A 24,980-nucleotide genomic window follows, 5' to 3' on the forward strand; every position below is an offset into this window, starting at 1 on the left:
TTTGGAAGACATCAGAGGGATTCAAAGTTCAGCAGCAATTTTCCAATTTTCACAAAATTTTCAAAATCGGAATTTTTCAAGGACCAGTTCAGTTTTGATGTGGATTTGAAGGGTCTTCATATTAGAAATACCCCATAAAGGACCCCATTATAAAAACTGCACCCCTCAAAGTATTCAAAATGACATTCAGTAAGTGTGTTAACCCATTAGGTGTTTCACAGGAAAAGCAGCAAAGTGAAGGAGAAAATTCAAAATCTTAATTTTTTTACACTCGCATGTTCTTGTAGACCCAGTTTTTGAATTTTTACAAGGGGTAAAAGGAGAGAAATCCCCCCAAAATTTGTAACTCAATTTCTCTCGTGTAAAGAAATACCTCATATGTGGATGTAAAGTGTTCGGCGGATGCAGTAGAGGGCTCAGAAGGGAAGGAGCAACAATGGGATTTTGGAGAGTCAGTTTTTCTGAAAAAGTTTTTGGGGGGCAGGTCACATTTAGGAAGCCCCTAAGGTGCCAGGACAGCAAAAAAAAAACACATGGCATACTTTTTTCGAAATCTACACCCCTCAAGGAACCTAACAAGGGGTACTGTGAGCCTTAACACCCCACAGGTTTTTGACGACTTTTCGTTAAAGTTAGATGCATAAATAAAAAATGTTTTTCACTAAAATGCTGGTTTTCCCCTAAATTTTACATTTTTAACAAGTGGTAATAGGAGAAAATGCCCCCCAAAATGTGTTAGGCAATGTCTCCCGAGTACGGAAATACATCATATGTGGCCCTAAACTGTTACCTTGAAATACAACAGGGCTCTGAAGTGAGAGAGTGCCATGTGCATTTGAGGCCAAAATTAGGGATTTGCATAAGGACGGCCCGGGATGCAAGAATTAGACTTGCCTCCAATTCCAAAATTACCGTACGGTAGTGTTTCCTAAACAGGGAGCCTCCAGCTGTTGTAAAACTTCCAGCATGCCTGGACAGTCAATGGCTGTCCGGCAATACTGGGAGTTGTTTTGCAACAGCTGGAGGCTCCCTGTTTGGGAAACACTGCCGTATGGGGAGCCTGTGTAGGGGTATGTGTATATGTAGTGTTTTATTTTTTATTTTGTGTAAGTGGAGTGTAGTGTTTTTAGGGTACATTCACACCGGCGGGTTCACAGCGAGTTTCCCGCCGGGAGTTTGAGCTGCGGTGGAAAATTTGCTGCATCTCAAACTTGAAACTCTCTGTAAACCCAACCGTGTGAATGTACCCTGTACATTAACATGGGGCGGGGGGGGGGGCAGGGGGGACCTCCAGCTGTTGCAATACTACAACTGGGAGTTGTAGTTTGCCACAGCTGGAGGCACACTGGTTGCGAAACACTGAGTTAGGTAACAAACTCTCAGTGTTTCGCAACCAGTGTGCCTTCAGCTGTTGCAAAAACTACAACTCTCAGCATGCAGTGACAACTGAAGTTATGCAACAGCTGGAGGCTTATTACTAACACTCCAAGTATGCCCTTTGGCTGTCCATGCATGCTGGGAGTTGTAGTTTTGCAACAGATGGAGGCCCACTGGTTGCAAAACACAGAGTTTGTTACTTAACTCAGTGTTTCCCAACCAGTGTGCCTCCAGCTGTTGCAAATTACAACAAATTAACCCTAGGTGGTTAAGCAGTCTCTCAATTACATATGTCACACAAATATATAATATATAAAACTTAACCTTTATTAAACTAAATAATATGTGTGAGGAACAAAAGTATATTAAAAACACAACTCCACTAACATCATGGTGTCAGTGAATGAACTATAGGTCAAGGATGGGACAACCCAGTTATCGGATCTGGCTATAGGGCTATGTAAGCCTTGAATTCTTAGGTGGTCCTCAGTACTAGGCTGAGTTGTGCGCTTTAGGTGTCCAAAGGGCTTAGAAGGTACAATGATCCCTCTTAACCACTTATATATGTGATATTCATCGATCCTAAATCCCACAAGGGGTTCCTGGGGGATCCCAACAAATAGCACCCCACTCCTTGCTGTGCACTGCAGGAGTGGGCTATTTTTCCCTTATTTTTATTTTCAACAATTAGGATTAGACTTCAGATGTAGTGGAGTCGCAATTTAAAACTCAAGACTGTCACACCCCAACATGTTTCACCACTTCTGTGGCTTCATCAGGGAGACAACTGACAGCTGTTGCAAAACTACAACTCCCAGCATGCACGGGCAGCCGAAGGACATGTTGGGAGTTGTAGTTTTGCAACATCTGGAGGGCCACCGTTTGGAGACCCCTGTGCAGTGGAGTCCAAACTGTAGCCCTCCAGATGTTGCAAAACTTGGACTCCCAGCATGCCCAGACTTTCCAGGCATGCTTGGAGTTGTAGTTCTGCAACATCTGAAGAGCCAGATGTTACAGAACTACAACCCCCAGCGTGCATGGACTGTCTGGGCATGCTGGGAGTTGTAGTTTTGCAACATCTGGAAGGCTACAGTTTGGACACAGTGGTCTCCAAACTGTGGCCGTCCAGATGTTGCAAAACTACAACTCCCAGCATGCCCAGACAGCCTTTCAACTTTGACCCCCCCGCCCCCAAACGCTGACTATTGACAGGGGATCAAAGCGAGGTGAAACCGCTGCCACTTCGCTCCTATCCCTCAGTCTCTGACAGCTCCGATCATCCCTATTTTCCGGCCGATCGGGTCACCAGAGACCTGTTCAGCCCAGAATCGCTGCGAACCCCGCAAGTCCTTTTCCTTGGTCAGTCACTTACTGAATGGCCAACAACAAGGATCAGCAGCAGGGGACCATTCTGATTGGAAAACGGGATGCCAGTTATTTGTGCGAGTGAGGGAGCATTTCTACTCCATTCACACGGGTAAGCATGGTGCTCCCCGTTAACTGTCCCAAGTGAAGGAGAGGCATGATAATAACCCAGAGGTCCTGCGTTTTGCGGGACTTGAAAAACTGGAAGCAAAAGCAGGTGAATGTGTTGATATAAAACTCTTGCAGAGAGAAAGACATTGGATCATTCAATCCAATGCCATGGGCCCTCTAGAGTTAAATGGCTGAACAGATCTAGCAGTATGCTTCTAACTTTTTAGTTACACCCATCCAAGATGTCAGACATCACGTGTGTGGGTGTATCATTTTGTGAATGGTTACCTGGTATACCTCCCTGTATATCTATTGCACAGTTGCAGAGTACTGTTGCTCGCGAATATTCACAATGCAAATTTTATTCGCGAATATCTGGCGTGCGAATTTTCGCATATTCTAATTTAATAAAACACGAATATTACGAATATGCAAATTTAGCGAATTTATGACGAATATTCGTCCGTATATTTGCGAAATATTGCGAATTTGAATATGGCCTATGCTGCTCAACAGTATTGCAGAGAAGGTTGTATGGCCAGAAGAAGCACTTGCTAAGTGCGAAACGGAGCTTGTTGCCTTTCTTAGTTTTGCGTTTTTCAGTATCTACAAAATGCAATGATAAGTTAAATGACTTGAATTGTGTTCATACTTCTACAGTTATATTATATTTTGCATAAAAATACATGCATATAGTAAGTAAATTGAACAGAAAAATAGCATGCTAATAAATCATTGGAAGTTATTAAATTCTCTTTTAAAGTGCATACTGGCTATTGCCTGGTATTCCCGGAAAGGCACAAAAGACTGCCTTGCCAATCTGCAGTGTAAAGTTGTCTCTCCAGTAGGAACGCTTCCTGTAGAGAAAGCTAAATAGCATCACATTACCAGCTCTTCCAATGTTCCAACTTAGCAACTGCTTTGTCTTTGAAAAAATAATTTAGTTCAAGACTCCCTAATGAATTATGCAATAGGTACGTGCAGTACAAGACAACATTGCTTTCTCTTTATACCATATTATATAAAACATAGTGTATTGCATTCATTGATGGAAACATTCATTCTCACTCAAATTTTAGAGAGATACAAAATAAACACAACAAACAATCCCCTAGAAAATAACATTGGCAGAAATAATAAAAAAAATTGAATGCACAATTTTTTATTGTGTACAATTTATGAAGACCAGCATTTCAGTCTTACATTAAAAAATGCTGAAGTAAGTAAGATGCCTCTAAAAACCAGGAGCATCTTTGGCTTTCTCTCATCGGACTTGAAATGTATGCCAGCTATTATCTGGAGTAGATGCAGGCACTATATATGCTAGGTTTATGCCCCCATTGACTAAACCTGCCCAAGTGGCAGGCGCAGGGCAAATACATAAAAAATGTAAAAATTTCTGCTCATAGATGGCTTACACTAAAATTTGAGACTTCTGTATGCCATAAGAAACTGGCAAACAGAGAATGATAATTTCTCCCTCCAGTGTTGTTCATATTATGTAATAATGTCAACAGAAAGATTTGTTGTGGGGGAAAGTAATTAGAGATGAGCGAATCGAAGTTGACGAACCCCAATTCGTTATGAATTTCATGAAAAATTCGATTCGCAACGAATGCGAATATTGCCATTATTCGATCGGGCGAATCGTTTCATTAAACATCATTTTACAGCGTTCCAGGCTATTGGAGACCTAAAATGGCGGATCCACGTGTGAGTACATGGGGCAGGGGATTATGGGAGGGTGGGAAACAGCGGCGGGAATGAAGGTTGGCGAGCTGGCCCTGAATCACATGTGAGATGCAGCCTATCAGTGTTCACTGACCCCTGTGATGTCACAGCCCCTATATAATCGGCGGCCATCTTGCCTCTCTTCATTTCATCTATGCACTCAGATGGAGAGGACGGGACTGCGTGTGTGTGAATAGCTCATACCACAGCGTTACACTGCAACTGCTAGTCACATCAGCATTAGGGAAAGGCAGGAGTGCAGAGTGCTGTAATGTTACACTGAGAAGGATCATTGATAGCTAAATCACCTATTCACGTTATTGAGCATTGCAGCAGAGCGGGGCAGATAGCTGTCAGCTGCCTCATACAGATCTCCAAGCTGCCTGAACTTTATCAACCATCTTACCACCTCATTTTTCAGCCCAATTCAGTATTTTTTTTGGTCCACAAATCATCTGCTGCTCAGAATTGTGTGACAGAGTGCAATTTAGGGTTTAATCCCTGTATTTTTTTTATTGTGGTGCTGCACTGTTGGGTCCTGCTGCTGTTCACAAAAATTTTCTTTTTCAGCGGACTGTAGTGCATTTGTCTTCCCTCATATGTGCATAACACATGCCTACATCAAAGCAGTCTACTATTCTGTATCTGTAACAAGTCTAGATACTGTCAGGATCCGGACTGGTATGCAGCGAGGACACTGGAGGTGGATCCTCTGTGTCAGTGAGGTGATGGCATGGGCCGTACCAGGGGAACGGAATCTAAGGGGTTACTGGTTTTCACCAGAGCCCGCCGCAAAGCAGGATGGACTTGCAGCGGCAAGTAACCCCCAGGTCGTTCCACCCGATAGCGACTCAACCCCACTGACAGCTGAGACAGGCGCGGTACACAGGGACAAGGCAAGAGCAAGGTCGGACGTAGCAGAAGGTCAGGGCAGGCAGCAAGAGTCGTAGTCAGGGGCAACAGCAGAAGGTCTGGGTACACAGGCTTGGGAACACACTAAAACGCTTTATCAGGGCACTAAGGCAACAAGATCTGGCAGGGACAGAAAGGGGAAGTGGGTTTTTATAACACTGGAAGTGATTGACACTGATTGGGCCAGGCACCAATTAGTGGTGCACTGGCCCTTTAAATGTCAGACAGCCGGCGCAAGCGTGCCCTAGAGAGTGGGGCCGCACGCGCCGGGACGTGACAGCCGGGGAACGGGACAGGTGAGTGGATTGGGATGCGACCGCTACGCGGATCGCATCCCTGCCGGCAGAGACAGTGCAGCGCTCCGGTCAGCACGTCTGACCGGGACGCTGCAGAGAGGAGAACGCCGCGAGCACTCTGGGGAGGAGCAGGGACCCGGAGTGCTCGGCGTAAGAGATACAGGGAAATTCCTGACTCCTGGCAAAAGTAATCAGCTGCTGCTGTTTTTAAAAAATACTTAATTTTCTGCGTATTGTTGCGCATATTATTGCCCTCATCAGTGCATACCGCATAGGTATATCCAAGTATTGTGCCAATTAGTACCTGTTAATCTGTCAAGGTGCTCCATACTGTCAAAGTCCAAACACTAGTATTCACCGGCTGGTGTTTTCCAAAAATACAGATTTTTTCTGCATATAGTTGCGCATATTACTGCCCTCATCAGTGCATACCGCATAGGTACATCCATGTATTGTACTATTTAGTAACTGTTAATCTGTCAAGGTGCTCCATACTGTCAAAGTCCAAACAATAGTATTCACCGGCTGGTGTTTTTTTTTTTTTTTAAACAGAGTTTTTTCTGCGTATAGTTGTGAATATTACTGCCCTCATCAGTGCATACCACATACGTACATCCAAGTAGTGTATCATCTTGTACCTGTTAATCTATAAAGGGCCTAAATACTGTCATAAGTAATCACCTGCTGCTGTTCTAGACAAATGATGTTTAAAGAGTAGTGTAGCATATTGTAATACCCTCATAAACGCACTAAGTATGTCAGGCAGAGAAGTGCCAGGACGTGCACAGAGGAGTGGCAGAGACCTAAATACTTCAGGCAGAGTTGGCAGCAGACTTGGGGCGAGTGGCAGCAGGAGTCACAGCGAGAGGCCTGAGCTCCCGTTATCAGCCAGCGATCGTGTCTCGACCAGCAACCCATCTGCCGTCGTCGGTTGGTTAACACGCTCATCCACATCATCACAAGTGACATCTGACACCCCCAGTCAACAGTCGGTGGGTTCCTCAGATACAACTGAAATTCAGGAGCCAAACATGCCCGGGGAGACCACCTGCTTCAGGGGTTCCTGGAGACGGAGCCTGTAGTAGTCAATTAGTGCGGACTGCGGGTGGGAAAATCAGCTACTCGCCGGTGTGGAAGTTTTTCATAAGGCATCCGGAGGAGGTTCACGTAGCCACATGCAAGATCTGTCGGCAGAAGGTGAAGCGTGACCAGGGTCCCAATGTCGGCACCACGGCCCTGCGTCAACACATGCTTCGCCACCATAAAGCGGCCTGGGAGAACCGTGGCTCCGATGTAGTGGTCCAGCCTGCCGCATCACCCAGTGGTCATCCGCTCCCTCCTTCATCCAGCAAAGGCTCCACCACCTCAGCCGAAGGGAGCTGTGTGTCAAACCCTCCTTCTGTCTCTCCTGCTTCTCCCACTTTTAGTCAGCCATTCCACCAACAATCCATCGGCGAAGCCATGTCAGAGTATGCGCCCACTCATCCAACAGCACAGAAGTTGAATGTGCTCCTGCCCAAGTTGCTGGTGTTGCAGTCCCTCCCTTTTCAAGTGGTGCACTCTGCACCTTTTAGAGAATTGATGTCTTTTGCCGAGCCGAGGTGGAGAGTCCCAAGCCGTCATTTCTTTGCGAAGAAGGCAGTACCAGCCCTGCATAAGTTTGTACAAGAGAAGGTGGGCCAGTCCTTGAGCCTGTCGGTGTGTTCAAAAGTGCACGGCAGCACCGACGTGTGGAGCTGTAACTTTGGGCAGGGACAATACTTGTCTTTTATGACCCACTGGGTAAATGTGGTTCCTGCACAGCCACAACAGCAACTTGGATAGGTCACACCGCTTCCTCCTCCACGCTCCCGCTCTCAGGCAGTTGGTCCTGTTACAGTGTGCGACACCGCCTCCTCATCATTCAGCGTGTCCTCGGCCTCCACTGCACGTCCAAATCTCGGTAGCCCTTCATCGTACCATGTGTGTAGGGCACGGCGGTGTCAAGCTGTCATTCATATGGTTTGCTTTGGCGAACGGAGTCACACAGGGGAGGAACTGCTAAAGTTCATTCGTAAAGAAATCCGAATATGGCTTACTCCACGAAATCTGGAAATTGGAACCATGGTGAACGACAACGGGAAGAACATTGTGTCCGTGCTGCGACAAGGAAGTGTTACCCCATTTGCAAAACATCCTGAAAATGGCAAGGAAACTGTGCATGCACTTCAGCCACTCGTACACCGCCAAGCACACCTTCCTTGAGCTGCAGCGTCAGATCGGTATCTGTTGTGGTTCGTGGCTTTGGGGTTGAATTGGATTTGGCTCCAAGGGTCACACGGCCAGTTAAAATCTGCAGACCGTGCACCTGGGACACAAAATGTCCGAGACACAAAATGGCTGAGATCATGCGGGCTAGTGAATACAATATATATTGGAGACCAAATGCATTCATAAACACCCCACAGACCAACCTATTTAGGAATTTTGGAAGAGTTATATCCTAATATCCAATGCACAAATTAACACTACACACCCAAATACTGGCAGAAATAAAGATGTTTAATACACAGTTGTAAATTAAACACACTCTAACTGAAAGAGAGAGAGAGAGAAGAGAAAAGATATTGCTAATACCTAGAAGTTTAAATCCGCAATGTAAGGAAACACATATACTACATTTATAGTAGAAATCCTATAATTGGCTATATGGGTGGATTTTCCTTAAAAGATACAACTGTACTAAATGAAACACACAGAGAATATAATACTGAAAATACTTAGCTTCGGGGACCCTTTACAGCAAGTATGATGAACAAAGACAGGCATGGGAGTAGGCTGCAGTCCTTTGTTTCAGGATTCAGGCCCAAACAGGAAGTTGAATGGCCAGGTGTGTTGGTATCCAGCCCCGCAATAGAAAGAGAGCCCTTTGCCCCCTATGAATGGGCTTTTATTTTAGATGTTCTCCGCCCCCAGCCAGCCCCCAGGTGGTCTGTCTAATGTTACAAAAGCCCCTGTAAGCATGCCTTGGAGACCCCCTACTATAAAGATGATCCTCCATCTTTTCTTTTGTCTAAACTCCATGCGGCCTTCTAGGACTAGAATCACAAAATATAGCAAATAAAATGTATGTCATTTTCATGTCCATAACATTCCACCTCTTGATTCCAGTACCAGGAAACCACATTAGAGTTGCTTGCTGGATGGGTAATCCTCTAAACTCAATATTCACAAATTATTAAATTTACATTAGGTAGCCCTAGATTCTTGCTATCAGCTTACATAGATTATGGTAGACATCGCCCGTATTGTTCACTATGTAGCTATAGCACCGACTCTACTGTTGCCAGTAAAGGGATAGTCTAGGTCTTAGGCGAGTGATGGAGCTATTGTCCTCATGTTGTAGCTTCTCTTGAGACAGTTTATTTAAAGCGTCCTCTGTGGTGTCCAAAAGCCTTTTCCAAAATGTTGGAGGGAATCCTTTGGTTCTGGGTTCTCCTGTCTCGTGATGTCATCCAAAACTCAGTCTTGACGACTTGATCCTTGTCATCTTCCAACCACGGGATGCTGGGGAATAGGTAGCCTTCTTCACTTCATTAGAAGCGCTGGTCATCTGGCCATCTGTTTGTGGTGAGTGTGGTTGAGCGGGGTTACACTGCCACTAATCTGCTGAATGGAAAACAAACATGTTTAGAGTCACTTTCCAACAATACAATTTTAGTATTTCCAGGCCCATCAGAGATTATCTTCTGCCTGTGCTGATCAGTGAACCTTGGAACAACCCAACACTAGACACAGTTGAACTCCACTCTGCATATCCATACTCACTTTCCCAGCATTTCCGACCATTGCTAACTAATATTTGAGTGTGAGTGTTACCTCAGTCCCTCTAGGCATATTGCCTTGTAGTGGAAGGACTAGCTATTGCTAAACCTCCCCCACCTCTTGAAAAAAATAAATCAAAGTGGTTAGTTAGTTTCTTCCTAATTAGTTTTCCCCACAAATTTGGGGAGGCTCCTGTAAATGTCAACCCTAAACTAACAAATGAATTGTCATTTTTACAAGTAAGCCTATGGTATGGCCCTAGTGGGCAGAAAGAAAGTTTAGTCAGTATCTTATGTACCTCCATTTTTCCCCAAAAGACAAAACAAGTGAACACTATTTACATGCAAAAGGAAGGTGGCCCTTGTTTACTCTTTAGTCTCCCTTCCCCCGTTTGACCAACAGGGGGCATGGGATCCTCGACCTGTATATACGGTTTCTGTAAGAATATTGCTACCTGTGCACACAACTCCTATTTTGTAATGTCATCTTTCATAGGATTAAACAGATGAGTTTTATATGGGAAGCTGAGAGATTTCTTTGGATTTCTTTGTTGTTTGGAGGAAGAATGTATATTTCCCTTCCCAGTCAGTCGGGATTTACCTGGTTCCCTCTGCATCATGTTTCCAGTAGAATAACAACTTGTGGAGATATGGCCATTATGACCACATGTAGTACATTTAGCTGAACAGTGTTTCGTTTTGTTACCATGTGCCTTACAATATCTAGCGATATGGCCTGAACCACCACATGCAAAACAAGACTTTACCCTTTTAGCCGTATTTACTATCTGGGTCTCATTTTTCATAGCTGATCTATACCGCTTCACTGCCAGAGACACACTTCTAACAACTCTTAAACTTCTCCAATTTTCTTTGTATTTGCCCTTATTGTTATTCAATTTCTGTTTATTACACAATTGAGAACCAACACTGGGAACTTCTACAATCTCACTCTCTAGCGCCCCCTTATTTGCACTTGAAACACAGACCTTTTCAGAGGGCAAATCTGCTGTGAAATGTGGCTGTGAATTATGGGAAGAGGCCACACCAGACACCATTTTGGGGAACTCGCTTTTAGCAATCTCATTCCTCAACTCCTGGATTTCAGCATAAGACTGAGACAATTTTTCATCAGTATCTATACATTGGCTCTCCCATTCCAGTAATTCTGATTCCAACATGAAAATCTGCTTATCTTTATCACAAATTACCTGTGTTTTTGTCTGCAACTCTTTCTCAAGTTCCTCATTTCTCTGCACCTCACATTTTAGGGCATGTAACAGAATCCAGCCCACTTCAGCCGCAGCTCGGCTCTCATTTTTGGGATAAACCCCTAAATCAAGCTTCAGAGCCATACCTCCTATCTCATCCCCCATCTCTGGGTAGACCGGTGCACCATAGCGTACAAGCTCTTCTGCTATAACACTCCATTTTCCCATAGTAGTAGCCCAATGTGGTACAGCCCCAAATTTGGGCCTTCTATCCTCAATCAATGAGCAAAACTTCCTTCTAATGAAGCTCACTCTCTCAGTCAGATATACTTGGAATGTGATCAGACAAAGGAACCTCAAGTACAATATCAGATGGCAGGACAATCACCAAACACATACACAAACATGCTACACTGGGGTATCTCGTACAAACACTTGTGTATACCCTCTCCCACACTAGTGAAACACAGAAAATATAGTGTAGAGTTACAGCTCTCACAACTAAAGGTACAATCACAATCTAGCAACACATGTACAACCGGAGACTTTCAATATGCTTTTCACTCTGTGTCTAATAACTATCATGTATGCAATACAACCAACCATTACCTGGAAAAGCAATGCTATTAATTACCAGTGACAAATCACTAAATAACTATCATGTATGCAATTCGAGTTACCCTTAAAACAAGGAATACAAAAGCAAGAGTCTATTAGGATCCTGTAAAACTAGTACAGTGCTACACGAGATAACCACATCTAAACAGATTAACCTCCCTGACCATGTGCTTTCTTTGTCCCCAAGAACAAAACGGAAACAGGAAGTAAAAACCAACATACAAATCACCTTTTTAGTTAAGAAGCCCTTTGAAGACTACAAAGTTAATCATCAGAAAAATATTCCTTTATAAAAGTTTCATAAATTAATTATAATTGTTAGGAAAATTAGATAATTTGGTCAATTGGTTACTAATATTCATAACTCCTGCAAAATCCCATCCTCTTCGCCATTTGTTGTGGTTCGTGGCTCTGGGGTTGAATTATATCTGGCTCCAAGGGTCCACGACCAGTTAAAATCTGCAGACCATGCATCTGGGACACAAAATTTCCGACAAAAATGGCTGCCACCATGCGGTGTTGAGAATACAATATATTCACAGACCAGGTGCATAGACACTTAACTGAGCAGTGTCACGATGCCGGCTGGCAGGAGGTGGATCCTCTGTGCCAGAGAGGGATTGGCGTGGACCGTGCTAGTGGACCGGTTCTAAGTCACTACTGGTATTCACCAGAGCCCGCCGCAAAGCGGGATGGTCTTGCTGCGGCGGTAGTGACCAGGTCATGTCCACTAGCAACGGCTGAACCTCTCTGACTGCTGAAGATAGGCGCGGTACAAGGGAGTAGACAGAAGCAAGGTCGGACGTCGCAGAAGGTCGGGGCAGGCAGCAAGGATCGTAGTCAGGGGCAACGGCAGGAGGTCGGAACACAGGCTAAGAACACACAAGGGAACGCTTTCACTAGGCACAAGGGCAACAAGATCCGGCGAGGGAGTGCAGGGGAAGTGAGGTATACATAGGGAGTGCACAGATGAACACACTGATTAGACCCACTGCGCCAATCAGCGGCGCAGTGGCCCTTTAAATCGCAGAGACCCGGCGCGCGCGCGCCCTAGGGAGCGGGACCGCGCGCGCCGGGACAGGACCGACGGAGAGCGAGTCAGGTACGGGAGCCGGGGTGCGCACCGCAAGCGGGCGCCACCCGCATCGCGAATCGCATCCCGGCTGGGGGCGGTATCGCAGCGCACCCGGTCAGTAGATCTGACCGGGGCACTGCAGCAGCGAGGATGCCGCGAGCGCTCCGGGGAGGAGCGGGGACCCGGAGCGCTCGGCGTAACAGTACCCCCCCCCCCTTGGGTCTCCCCCTCTTCTTGGAGCCTGGGAACCTGAGGAGCAGACTTTTGTCTAGGATGTTGTCCTCAGGTTCCCAGGATCTCTCTTCAGGTCCACAGCCCTCCCAATCCACCAAAAAGAACCTTTTTCCTCTGACCGTCTTGGAGGCCAGTATCTCCTTCACTGAGAAGACGTCAGAAGAACCGGAAACAGGAGTGGGGGAAACAAGCTTGGGAGAGAAACGGTTGATGATGAGTGGTTTAAGAAGAGAGACATGAAAGGCATTAGGAATACGAAGAGAAGGAGGAAGAAGAAGTTTGTAAGAGACAGGATTAATTTGGCACAAGACTTTGAAAGGACCAAGATAGCGTGGTCCCAGTTTGTAACTGGGGACACGAAAGCGGACATATTTAGCGGAGAGCCATACCTTGTCTCCGGGAGCAAAAATGGGGGGAGCTCTTCTTTTCTTATCGGCAAACTTTTTCATGCGAGATGAAGCCTGTAAAAGAGAATTTTGGGTCTCTTTCCATATGGTGGAAAGATCACGAGTCACTTCATCTACAGCGGGCAAACCAGAGGACAAGGGAATAGGGAGGGGGGGAAGAGGGTGACGGCCGTACACCACGAAAAATGGGGATTTAGATTCAGAGACTCTGAAGTTATACGAGAATTCGGCCCATGGTAGAAGATCTGCCCAGTCATTCTGGCGGGAGGAAACAAAATGCCGTAAATAATCACCCAGGACCTGGTTAATTCTTTCTACTTGCCCATTGGATTGAGGATGATAAGCAGAAGAAAAGTTTAATTTAATCTTGAGTTGTTTACAGAGGGCCCTCCAGAATTTTGACACGAATTGGACGCCTCTATCCGAGACGATCTGCGTGGGCAACCCGTGAAGACGAAAAATGTGTACAAAAAATTGTTTAGCCAACTGAAGCGCTGAAGGAAGACCAGGAAGAGGAATAAAATGTGCCATCTTGGAAAATCGATCAACGACCACCCAAACAACAGTGTTGCCACGGGATGGGGGTAAGTCTGTAATAAAGTCCATACCAATCAGAGACCAAGGCTGTTCGGGGACAGGCATTCTTCTTGGTTAAAGCCACGATAGGAGCCACAATGGCGGAAAAATGTGGAATAAATTGTCTGTAATAATTGGCGAACCCCAAAAAACGTTGGATAGCACGGAGTCCGGAGGGGCGTGGCCAATCTAAGACGGCAGAGAGTTTGTCTGGATCCATTTGTAGTCCCTGGCCAGAGACCAAGTATCCTAGGAAAGGAAGAGATTGACATTCAAACAGACATTTCTCCATTTTGGCATAAAGTTGATTGTCACGAAGTCTCTGAAGAACCATGCGGACATGCTGGCGGTGTTCTTCTAGGTTGGCAGAAAAAATCTGAATATCGTCCAGATACACAACAACACAGGAATATAAGAGATCACGAAAAATTTCATTAACAAAGTCTTGGAAGACGGCAGGGGCGTTGCACAGGCCAAAGGGCATGACCAGATACTCAAAGTGTCCATCTCTAGTGTTAAATGCCGTTTTCCATTCATCCCCCTCCCTGATGCGGATGAGATTATAAGCACCTCTTAAGTCCAGTTTGGTAAAGATGTGGGCACCTTGGAGGCGATCAAAGAGTTCAGAGATAAGAGGTAGAGGGTAGCGGTTCTTTACCGTGATTTTATTAAGACCGCGGTAGTCAATGCAAGGACGTAGGGAGCCATCTTTTTTGGACACAAAGAAAAATCCAGCTCCGGCAGGAGAGGAGGATTTGCGGATAAACCCCTTTTTTAAATTTTCCTGGATGTACTCAGACATAGCAAGAGTCTCTGGGGCGGACAGAGGATAAATTCTGCCCCGGGGTGGAGTAGTGCCCGGGAGGAGGTCAATAGGACAGTCATAAGGCCTGTGAGGAGGTAGAGTCTCAGCTTGTTTTTTGCAAAACACATCAGCAAAGTCCATATAGGCCTTAGGGAGACCGGTTACAGGGGGAACCACAGGGTCACGGCAGGGAGTACTGGGAACCGGTTTAAGGCAGTCCTTGAAACAAGAGATACCCCAGCTCTTGATCTCCCCTGTGGACCAATCCAGGGTTGGGGAATGGCGTTGGAGCCACGGTAGTCCAAGGAGAATTTCGAAAGTGCAATTGGGGAGGACCAAGAACTCAATTTTTTCTTGATGAGGTCCGATGCACATTAGAAGGGGCTCCGTGCGGTAACGTATGGTACAGTCCAATCTTTCATTGTTAACACAATTGATGTAGAGGGGCCTGGCGAGACTGATTACCGGGATGTTGAACCTGTTGATGAGAGAGGCCAAAATAAAGTTTCCTGCAGATCCGGAATCCAAGAAGGCCATAGTAGAGAAGGAGAAGGTAGATGCAGATATCCGCACAGGCACAGTAAGACGTGGAGAAGCAGAGTAGACATCAAGGACTGTCTCACTTTTGTGTGGAGTCTGCGTGCGTCTTTCCAGGCGGGGAGGACGGATAGGACAATCCTTCAGGAAGTGTTCGGTACCGGCACAGTACAGGCAGAGATTCTCCATGCGGCGTCGTGTCCTCTCTTGAGGTGTCAGGCGAGACCGGTCAACTTGCATAGCCTCCACGGCGGGAGGCACAGGAACGGATTGCAGAGGACCAGAGGAGAGAGGAGCCGGGGAGAAAAAACGCCTCGTGTGAACAAAGTCCATATCCTGGCGGAGCTCCTGACGCCTTTCGGAAAAACGCATGTCAATGCGAGTGGCAAGATGAATGAGTTCATGTAGATTAGCAGGAATTTCTCGTGCGGCCAGAACATCTTTAATGTTGCTGGATAGGCCTTTTTTAAAGGTCGCGCAGAGGGCCTCATTATTCCAGGATAGTTCAGAAGCAAGAGTACGGAATTGTATGGCGTACTCGCCAACGGAAGAATTACCCTGGACCAGGTTCAGCAGGGCAGTCTCAGCAGAGGAGGCTCGGGCAGGTTCCTCAAAGACACTACGAAATTCCGAGAAGAAGGAGTGTACAGAGGCAGTGACGGGGTCATTGCGGTCCCGGAGCGGTGTGGCCCATGACAGAGCTTTTCCAGACAGAAGGCTGACTACGAAAGCCACCTTAGACCTTTCAGTAGGAAACTGGTCCGACATCATCTCCAAGTGCAGGGAACATTGCGAAAGAAAGCCACGGCAAAACTTAGAGTCCCCATCAAATTTATCCGGCAAGGATAGTCGTAGGCCGGAAGCGGCCACTCGCTGCGGAGGAGGTGCAGGAGCTGGCGGAGGAGATGATTGCTGGAGCTGTGGTAGTAGCTGCTGTAGCATCACGGTCAGTTGAGACAGCTGGTGGCCTTGTTGCGCTATCTGTTGCGACTGCTGGGCGACCACCGAGGTGAGGTCAGCGACAACTGGCAGAGGTACTTCAGCGGGATCCATGGCCGGATCTACTGTCACGATGCCGGCTGGCAGGAGGTGGATCCTCTGTGCCAGAGAGGGATTGGCGTGGACCGTGCTAGTGGACCGGTTCTAAGTCACTACTGGTATTCACCAGAGCCCGCCGCAAAGCGGGATGGTCTTGCTGCGGCGGTAGTGACCAGGTCGTATCCACTAGCAACGGCTGAACCTCTCTGACTGCTGAAGATAGGCGCGGTACAAGGGAGTAGACAGAAGCAAGGTCGGACGTAGCAGAAGGTCGGGGCAGGCAGCAAGGATCGTAGTCAGGGGCAACGGCAGGAGGTCGGAACACAGGCTAAGAACACACAAGGGAACGCTTTCACTAGGCACAAGGGCAACAAGATCCGGCGAGGGAGTACAGGGGAAGTGAGGTATACATAGGGAGTGCACAGGTGAACACACTGATTAGACCCACTGCGCCAATCAGCGGCGCAGTGGCCCTTTAAATCGCAGAGACCCGGCGCGCGCGCGCCCTAGGGAGCGGGACCGCACGCGCCGGGACAGGACCGACGGAGAGCGAGTCAGGTACGGGAGCCGGGGTGCGCACCGCATCGCGAATCGCATCCCGGCTGGGGGCGGTATCGCAGCGCACCCGGTCAGTAGATCTGACCGGGGCGCTGCAGCAGCGAGTATGCCGCGAGCGCTCCGGGGAGGAGCGGGGACCCGGAGCGCTCGGCGTAACAAGCAGTACTACCGGAGACCAAATGCATTCATAAACTCCCCACAGACCAACCGATTTAGGAATTTTGGAAGAGTTATATCCTAATATCCAATGCACAAATTAACACTACACACCCAAATACTGGCAAAAATAAAGATGTTTTAATATACAGCTAACTAAAACAAACTCTAACTAAAAGAGAAAAGAGAAAAAGATTTTACAAATAGCTAGAAACTTAAATCTGCAGTGTAAGTAGACACATATACAACGATTATAGTAGAAAACACTATCCGCTGGCTATTTAGGTGGTTTTTCCTTAAAATATACAACTATACTAAATGAAACACACAGAGAATATAAGACTGAAAAATACTTAGCTTCGGGGACCCTTTACAGCAAGTATGAGCAACAAAGACAGGCAAGGGAGTAGGCTGTAGTCCTTTGTTTCAGGATTCAGGCCCAAACAGGAAGTTGAATGGCCAGGTGTGTTGGTATCCAGCCCCGCAATAGAAAGAGAGCCCTTTGCCCCCTTTGAATGGGCTTTTATTTTAGATGTTCTCCGCCCCCAGCCAGCCCCCAGGTGGTCTGTCTAGTGTTACAAAAGCCCCTGTAAGCATGCCTTGGAGACCCCCTACTATAAAGATGATCCTCCATCTTTTCTTTTGTCTAAACTCCATGCGGCCTTCTAGGACTAGAATCACAATATATAGCAAATAAAATGTATGTCATTTTCATGTCCATAACAGTATCCCACAACATAGTCTTATTTGTGACGTTGCCACACATTGGAATTCCACCCTCCATATGTTGGACAGATAGGAGTATTCCCCTGTGTAACTTCAATGTGAACCAGTGGCAGCTCATACGTGACACCTGCCGTTTGCTGAGGCTCTTTGAGGAAGCCACATTATTTGTATGTCGCCTGGATTACGCCATGAACGATGTAATTCCACTCTTACATTTCCTACAGCAAATGATTGAAACTGTGGCTGATTACGGCAATGGAGATGTTGCGCCTACATCTCAAGGTTACATGAGCCCTGTGGGGGCTGAACTGGAGGAGGTGGATGATGAGGGGCAGAGCGGAGCACAGTTTAGGTTGGATGAGATGGCCGGTGTTTCTAGTCATCGGACAGGAGAGGAGGAGCAGCCAGAGGAGCTGGAGGGTTACGAGGAAGGCGAGACAGAGGACCCAGACACACCGTGGCAGTATGCAGTGGAGATGGAGGCAGGTAGTCCCTCCGAGTCACTGACGCAAATGGCACGATGCACGCTCAGTTGCTTGCGTAGTGACCCCCGAATTGTCAAAATTCATCAGCGGGATGACTTCTGGATCTCCACCTTATTAGACCCTCGCTACCGTCCCAGAATGGGGGCCTTTTTTACACCCACTGAGAGGGAGGACAAACTGACACACTACAGAGAGATTCTACGTAGTCAGTTGGCCGATACCTATCGGCCACATGGTCCATCCACTCGCAGGTCTGACTCGGGGGGCCCTCTCACCTTCCACTGCCAGCTCAATCAGCAGCAGCCTGAGTCTACAGTCGCTGATGAGTAGCTTTCTTCACCCGCATAGTGAAGCAACTCATCAGCAGCAGGTAGGTAGACATGGAGCAGGACCTGAACCAGCAGGTGGTGGCATACCTTGACATGACCATGCCAACAACCATTGAAGATCCGCTGGACTTCTGGGCAGCCAAACTTGATTTATGGCTGCAACTAGCAGAGTTTGCCCTGGAAATGCTGTCCTGCCCGGCCAGTAGTGTGCCATCAGAGCGGGTGTTTAGTGCGACCGGGGCCATAGTCACCCCAAGGCGAACTCGTCTGTCCACTAAAAATGTGGAGAGACTGACGTTTGTGAAGATGAAACAGGGATGGATCAGCCAGGATTTCCAGCCACCAATGCCAGATGCCTCAGAGTAGATTGACCATGCTGCTACACCAACACTTCCCAATTATGGTTGGTTATGAAATCCTCTTGGGTTATCAATTAGGGTTATGAAACCCTCTTGGGTACTGCGAATGACTGCTCCTGACTCATCCTGTGTCTTTCAGGAACTGCTTGCCTCCCTGATGCCTCTGGCCTTTAATTTTTGGATGTTTAGCAGTAGCTATAATACATGCTTAATGCAAATTTCAACATTGATCTTTAAATGTAAGGGGTTATGAAACCCTCTTGGGTACAGCAAATGCCTGCTTCTGACTCATCCTGTGTCTTTCAGGAACTTCTTGCCTCACTGATGCTTCTGGCCTTGGGCCTTTCATTTTTGGAAGTTTAGCAGTAGCTAATGCATGCTTAATGCAAATTTCAACAATGATCATTAAATTCTCGGCGCTCTGCCAGGGCCTTCTCCTACCCCACCGGGGCCGATCCGAGAACCTCGCTAAACCATCCAATCGGTAGTAGGGACATGCGGTGTGCACAAAGGGCAGGGACTTAATGAACCCGAGCTTATGACCCGCACTTAGTTGGGATTCTTCTTTCCTGGCAAATAATTGCAATCCATGATCCCTATCATGAACGGGGTTCAGCGGGTTACCCGCACCTGTCAGTGAAGGATAGACACACGCTGTTCCGTTCAGTATAGCGCGCGTGCAGCCCCGGACATCTGAGGGCATAAAACACCTGTTATTGCTCGATCTCATGATTGATCGTGCATTGTAAGGGGTTATGAAAGCCTCTTGGGTACTGCTGATGCCTACTCCTGACTGCTCCTGTGTCTTTCAGGAACTACTTGACTTCATGATGCTTCTGTGTTTGGGCCTTAAATTTTAGGATTTTAGAAATATATACATACATGCTTAATTAAAATTTCAACATTTATGGTGCAATGTATGGGGTTATTAAACCCTCTTGGGTAGTGTTTTTCTTTTTCAAATTTTCTGATAATTTTCACAGTAATAAACTTGAATTTTCCAGAATAATAACCATTGCACCATTGAACGCTTGTTGTGTGTGATTTTTTTAATAAAAATTTTCAAAAAAAATACGGAGAGGGATGAACTCTGCTTCTTTTTTTCCTAAAAAATTATTTAAAGAGAAGAATGTCTTTTGGTGGTCCACTATCCTGCATTATAGAGTCTTCTGGACTCTTGAATATGCGCTTGTTCTTAAACAAAGGTACAAAAACCAAAAATGGGCGGTCAGGGCTATGGAGACGTTGCTCCTACAGCTTACGGCCACATGAGCCCTGTGGGTGCTTGTGAGATTAGGTCTTTGTTCCCACACGGCGGGGTCCGGGACACAAATTTTGATTTAAATTTCAAATAAAAAAATCAGACATTTCAATGGTCTCCTCATGCTGCAGCCAACTCCAGGCTGCGTCATTCTGGTAATACATAGGTAGCAGCCACTGTCCTAAATTTTCGTCAACATTTTCATCAAAAATGTTTGTCTTTTTTAATAGGGATTGTGAAGCTTTGGTGCATATTCATGCATCAGCCAACTCTAGGCTGCGTCATTCAGGCAATATATGGTTTAATGATGGTGCTGTTGGGCCTGGGTCTGGGAATTTCACATTTTCTCATAGGTAGCACCCTGCTATCCAAAAGTCTTCTTCATAAATTTCTACAATTGTTGTGTTTTTTTTTTGGGGGGGGGGGATTGTGAAGCCCTGCTGTTTACTCATGCATCAGCCAACTCCAGGCTGTGTCATTCAGGCAATATATAGGTAGCACCCGCTGTCCTAAATCTTCTTCAAAAATAAAAAAAAATGGTTGTTTTTTCTTTGGGATTCTGAAGCCCTGGTGTGTACTCAATGCTGCTTCCTGCTACACTCTGTCAACCCGTTGGTCCTGTGAAAATGTGCTACTCCGCCTCCACATCCTCCACTGTGTCTTAAGCTTCCACTGCCCGGATAAGTCTCAGTGGCCCTTTAGCATACCATGTGTGCAGGGCATGGCGGTGTCACGCTGTTCTTCACATAGTTTGCCTTGGCGAAAAGTCTTGGAAACAATGGCCGGTCAGCGCAATGGAGACGTTGCGCCTACATCTCACGGCCACATGAGCCCTGTGGGGGCTTGTTGGATTTGGTCCTTCGTACCCACACGCTGGGGTCCGAGACACTCAAAGTTTGTCTTAAATTTCAAATCAAAAAATTATAGCGCTGCTGGGCCTGGGTCTGGGAATTTCAAATTTTCTCATAGGTAGCACCCGCTATCCAAAATCTTTTTCAAAATTTTCAAAAATTGTGGTGTTTTTGGGGGGATTGTGAAGCCCAGCTGTGTACTCGTGCAGGGGGCCAACTCCAGGCTGTGTCATTCAGGCAATATATGGTTTACTGATGTTGCTGTGGGGGCTTGTTGGATTTGGTCCTTCGTACCCACACGATGGGGTCCGGGACACTCAAAGTTTGATTTAAATTTCAAATAAAAAATCAGACATTTCAATGGTCTCCTCATGCATCAGCCAACTCCAGGCTGTGTCATTCAGGCAATATATGGTATACTGATGCCGCTGTGGGTCCTGGGTCTGGGAATTTCAAATTTTCTCATAGGTAGCACCCGCTATCCAAAATCTTTTTCCAAATTTTCTAAAATTGTGGTGTTTTTTGGGGGGGGATTGTGAAGCCCTGCTGTGTACTCGTGCATCAGCCAACTCCAGGCTGTGTCATTCAGGCAATATATGGTTTACTGATGTTACTGTGAGGGCTTGTTGGATTTGGTCCTTCGTACCCACACGCTGGGGTCAAGGACACTCAAAGTTTGTTTTAAATTTCAAATAAAAAAAATGATGGCGCTGCTGGGCCTGGGTCTGGGAATTTCAAATTTTCTCCTAGGTAGCACCCGCTATCCAAAATCTTTTTCAAAAATTTCTAAAATTGTGGTGTTTTTGCGGGGGGATTGTGAAGCCCAGCTGTGTACTCGTGCATCAGCCAACTCCAGGCTGTGTCATTCAGGAAATATATGGTTTACTGATGTTGCTGTTGGGGCTTGTTGGATTTGGTCCTTCGTACCCACACGCTGGGGTCAAGGACACTCAGTTTGTTTTAAATTTCAAATAAAAAAATGATGGCGCTGCTGGGCCTGGGTCTGGGAATTTCAAATTTTCTCCTAGGTGGCACCCGCTATCCAAAATCTTTTTCAAAAATGTCTAAAATTGTGGTGTTTTTGGGGGGGATTGTGAAGCCCAGCTGTGTACTCATGCATCAGCCAACTCCAGGCTGTGTCATTCAGGCAATATATGGTTTACTGATGTTCCTGTGGGGGCTTGTTGGATTTGGTCCTTCGTACCCACACGCTGGGGTCCGGGACACTCAAAGTTTGATTTCAATTTCAAATAAAAAAATGATGGCGCTGCTGGGCCTGGGAATTTCAAATTTTGTCATAGGTAGCACCCGCTATCCAAAATCTTTTTCAAAAATTTCTAAAATTGTGGTGTTTTTTGGGGAGGATTGTGAAGCCCTTGTACACATTCAAGGCACCCAGTGCCAGAGGCAGCAACACAACCCCAAAACATCACTGAACCTCTACCATATTTCACTGTAGGTACTGTTTTCTTTTCTTTGTAGGCCTCATTCTGTTTTCGGTAAACAGTAGAATGATGTGCTTCACCAAAAAGCTCTATCTTGGTCTCATCTGTCCACAAGACGTTTTCCCAGAAGGATTTTGGCTTACTCAAGTTCATTTTGGCAAAATGTAGTCTTGCCTTTTTATGTTTCTGTGTCAGCAGTGGAAAAGGGCGGATCATCATTGGCGCTCCTGGGCCCCGTCACATTTGGGATAACCCTGCGGGCGGCTCCGTAGCGGATTGGGGGGGACGGTTTTAAAGTGGCCGCAACGCCACTTTAAAACAGTCTTGTTTAAGATCAGTAGCCCAGCCGCGCCCAACAGTGACCAGCGGAAGCTCCTGTGGGCCCGGACTCCTCCTGCTTTTTCTATTTTTCATATTCCCTTACCTGGCCGCGCTCGGCAGGCTCAGGTAATGCATCAGGTCTTGTGGGCTGTGACGAGTGACGTCTCCTACGGCTCCTCTGCGCAGCATCAGGGACGTCACTCATCATTTCCTGCAGCCACGGCCGCTACAGGGCACAGTTTTCGTCATTACACCCCAGCGCTGCAGGAAATGTGGAGCGACGTCCCTGACGCTGTGAAGAGGAGCCACAGGAGACATCACTCGTCACAGTCCACAAGACCCGACGCATTACCTGAGCCTGCCGAGCGCGGCCAGGTAAGGAAATATGAAAAATAGAAAAAGCAGGAGGAGGGGGGAGCAATGAGCAGGGAAGGATTATGAGTGGGGGAGGATGATGAGGCAGAGGGGGGTAATGATGAGCATGGAGGGAAGCATGGGGGGAATGATTGGCAGGGGGGTAATGATGAGCAGGGGGGTAATGATGAGCAGGGGGGTAATGATGAGCAGGGGGAGTAATGATGAGCAGGGGGGGATAATGATGATCAGGGGGGGTAATGATGAGCGGGAGGGTAATGATGAGCAGGGGGGGTAATGATGAGCAGGGGGGGTAATGATGAACAGAGGGGGTAATGGGGGTAATGATGAGCGGGATGGTAATGATGAGCAGGGGGGAATGATGAGCGGGGGGGAATGATGAGCAGGGGGGGAATGATGAGCAGGGGGGAATGATGAGCAGGGGCGTGGAATGATGAGCAGGGGGGGTGGAATGATGAGCAGGGGGGTGGAGTGATGAGCAGGGGTGGAATGATGAGCAGTGGGGGGGAATGATGAGCAGGGGGGGAATAATGAGCAGGGGGGATGATGAGCAGGGGGGAATGATGAGCAGAGGAAAACACGGGAAAGGAGGCGGGGGGTAAATATGACACAGGGGCTGATAAAAGGGGGAGGAAGGAGGGGGGCAAACTGAGGATCAAGGGGAATCAAAGTTGGGGGGATGATGAGGCATATAGTTTAGAGCTTCCAAGTCATTTATTTTACTTTTATTTTTTCCCCTAAAATGCCAGTGCATGTTATACGCAGATAAATACTGTCAAACCCCCTCCCCCCTCACATTCAGCAGGTTGTCCCGGTTATCTTTCTGCGGTCCCGCGTTAACTTTAAAAAAGCAGGGGCCGCCCTGAGGTAGCGCACGCAGGGACATCACTGACGTCTCGTGCGTGCGCCTATAGGAGCGGAGCAGCAAGGATGCACGCATGGTAAGTTACCTACACGTCCTCTTCAGTGCTCCGACCACCAATCCTCCGGTCCTGGGACCTACTGCTTTGGCCCCCAGGCCATAGCAGTAGATCATGACCCCTAACCAGAGGAGCGGTGGTCGGAGCACTGAAGTGGGGCAGTACACAGACATACAGTGATCAGCCATACACTGTATATGGCTGGAGGCTGAATGTCTGTGGGGGACACTGCCAACGTAATGTGGGGGGACTACAACCTAATGCGGGGGAACTGCAACCTACTGTGGGGGAACTGTCACGCCCCCTCCCATAGACTAGCATTGAGGGGGCGGGGCATTACTTCACATGGGGGCGGAGTCGTGACGATCTTCCGTTCCCATGGTCGGGAGCCAGAACCTCCAGCGATGCCGGAAGCTGATACAGGTGGGTGCTGCATGCTATATTGCGGGGGTCCCCAGCAGCGGGACCCCCACGATCAGACAACTTATCCCCTATACTTTGGATAGGGGATAAGATTTCTAGGGGTGGAGTATCCCTTTAAGGACCAGGGGAGAGATAAAGCTAAGTTTCCAGAGAAGGCAAAAGCACAAGAAAAAAATGCCAAAAAATTACCATAACACAGGAAAAAGCAGTAGCAGTTTTTCTGTGTTTTTACAGGTAAAAAAAAAGGGGGAAACCTAGCCTTAGGGGTCTCTGGGAGCAGGACTCTGGAGGAGGATTTAGGAGTCTGGGGGGCAGAGGGGTCTGGGGGAATTAGGACTCGTCCATACTATGAACTTCCGCCAGCAGAATTTTGCTTGTTTTCAATGGGACGCTGCTGCTCTGTGCACACTACGGAAGACACAGCGTGTGATAGTGTTATTTTTAGAGGGCATGATGTTTGGCAGTATAATATACAGGGTACACAGGGTTTGGCAGTATTATATTTAGGAAGCACAGTCTCTTGAAGGGTTATAATGATTGTTGTCTTTATACGGAGGATGAGGATCGGCTGGCAAAGTGAGGAACCAATGATGTCCAGGCATCAAACTTTACAGAGGAAGATGGAGCTGGAAGAAGACATGGAGTCTGGACCAGATGAAGAAGAAAAGGAAAGAC

This window comes from Hyla sarda, chromosome 3, assembly GCF_029499605.1.
Source record: "Hyla sarda isolate aHylSar1 chromosome 3, aHylSar1.hap1, whole genome shotgun sequence".
Taxonomy (NCBI): Eukaryota; Metazoa; Chordata; class Amphibia; order Anura; family Hylidae; genus Hyla; species Hyla sarda.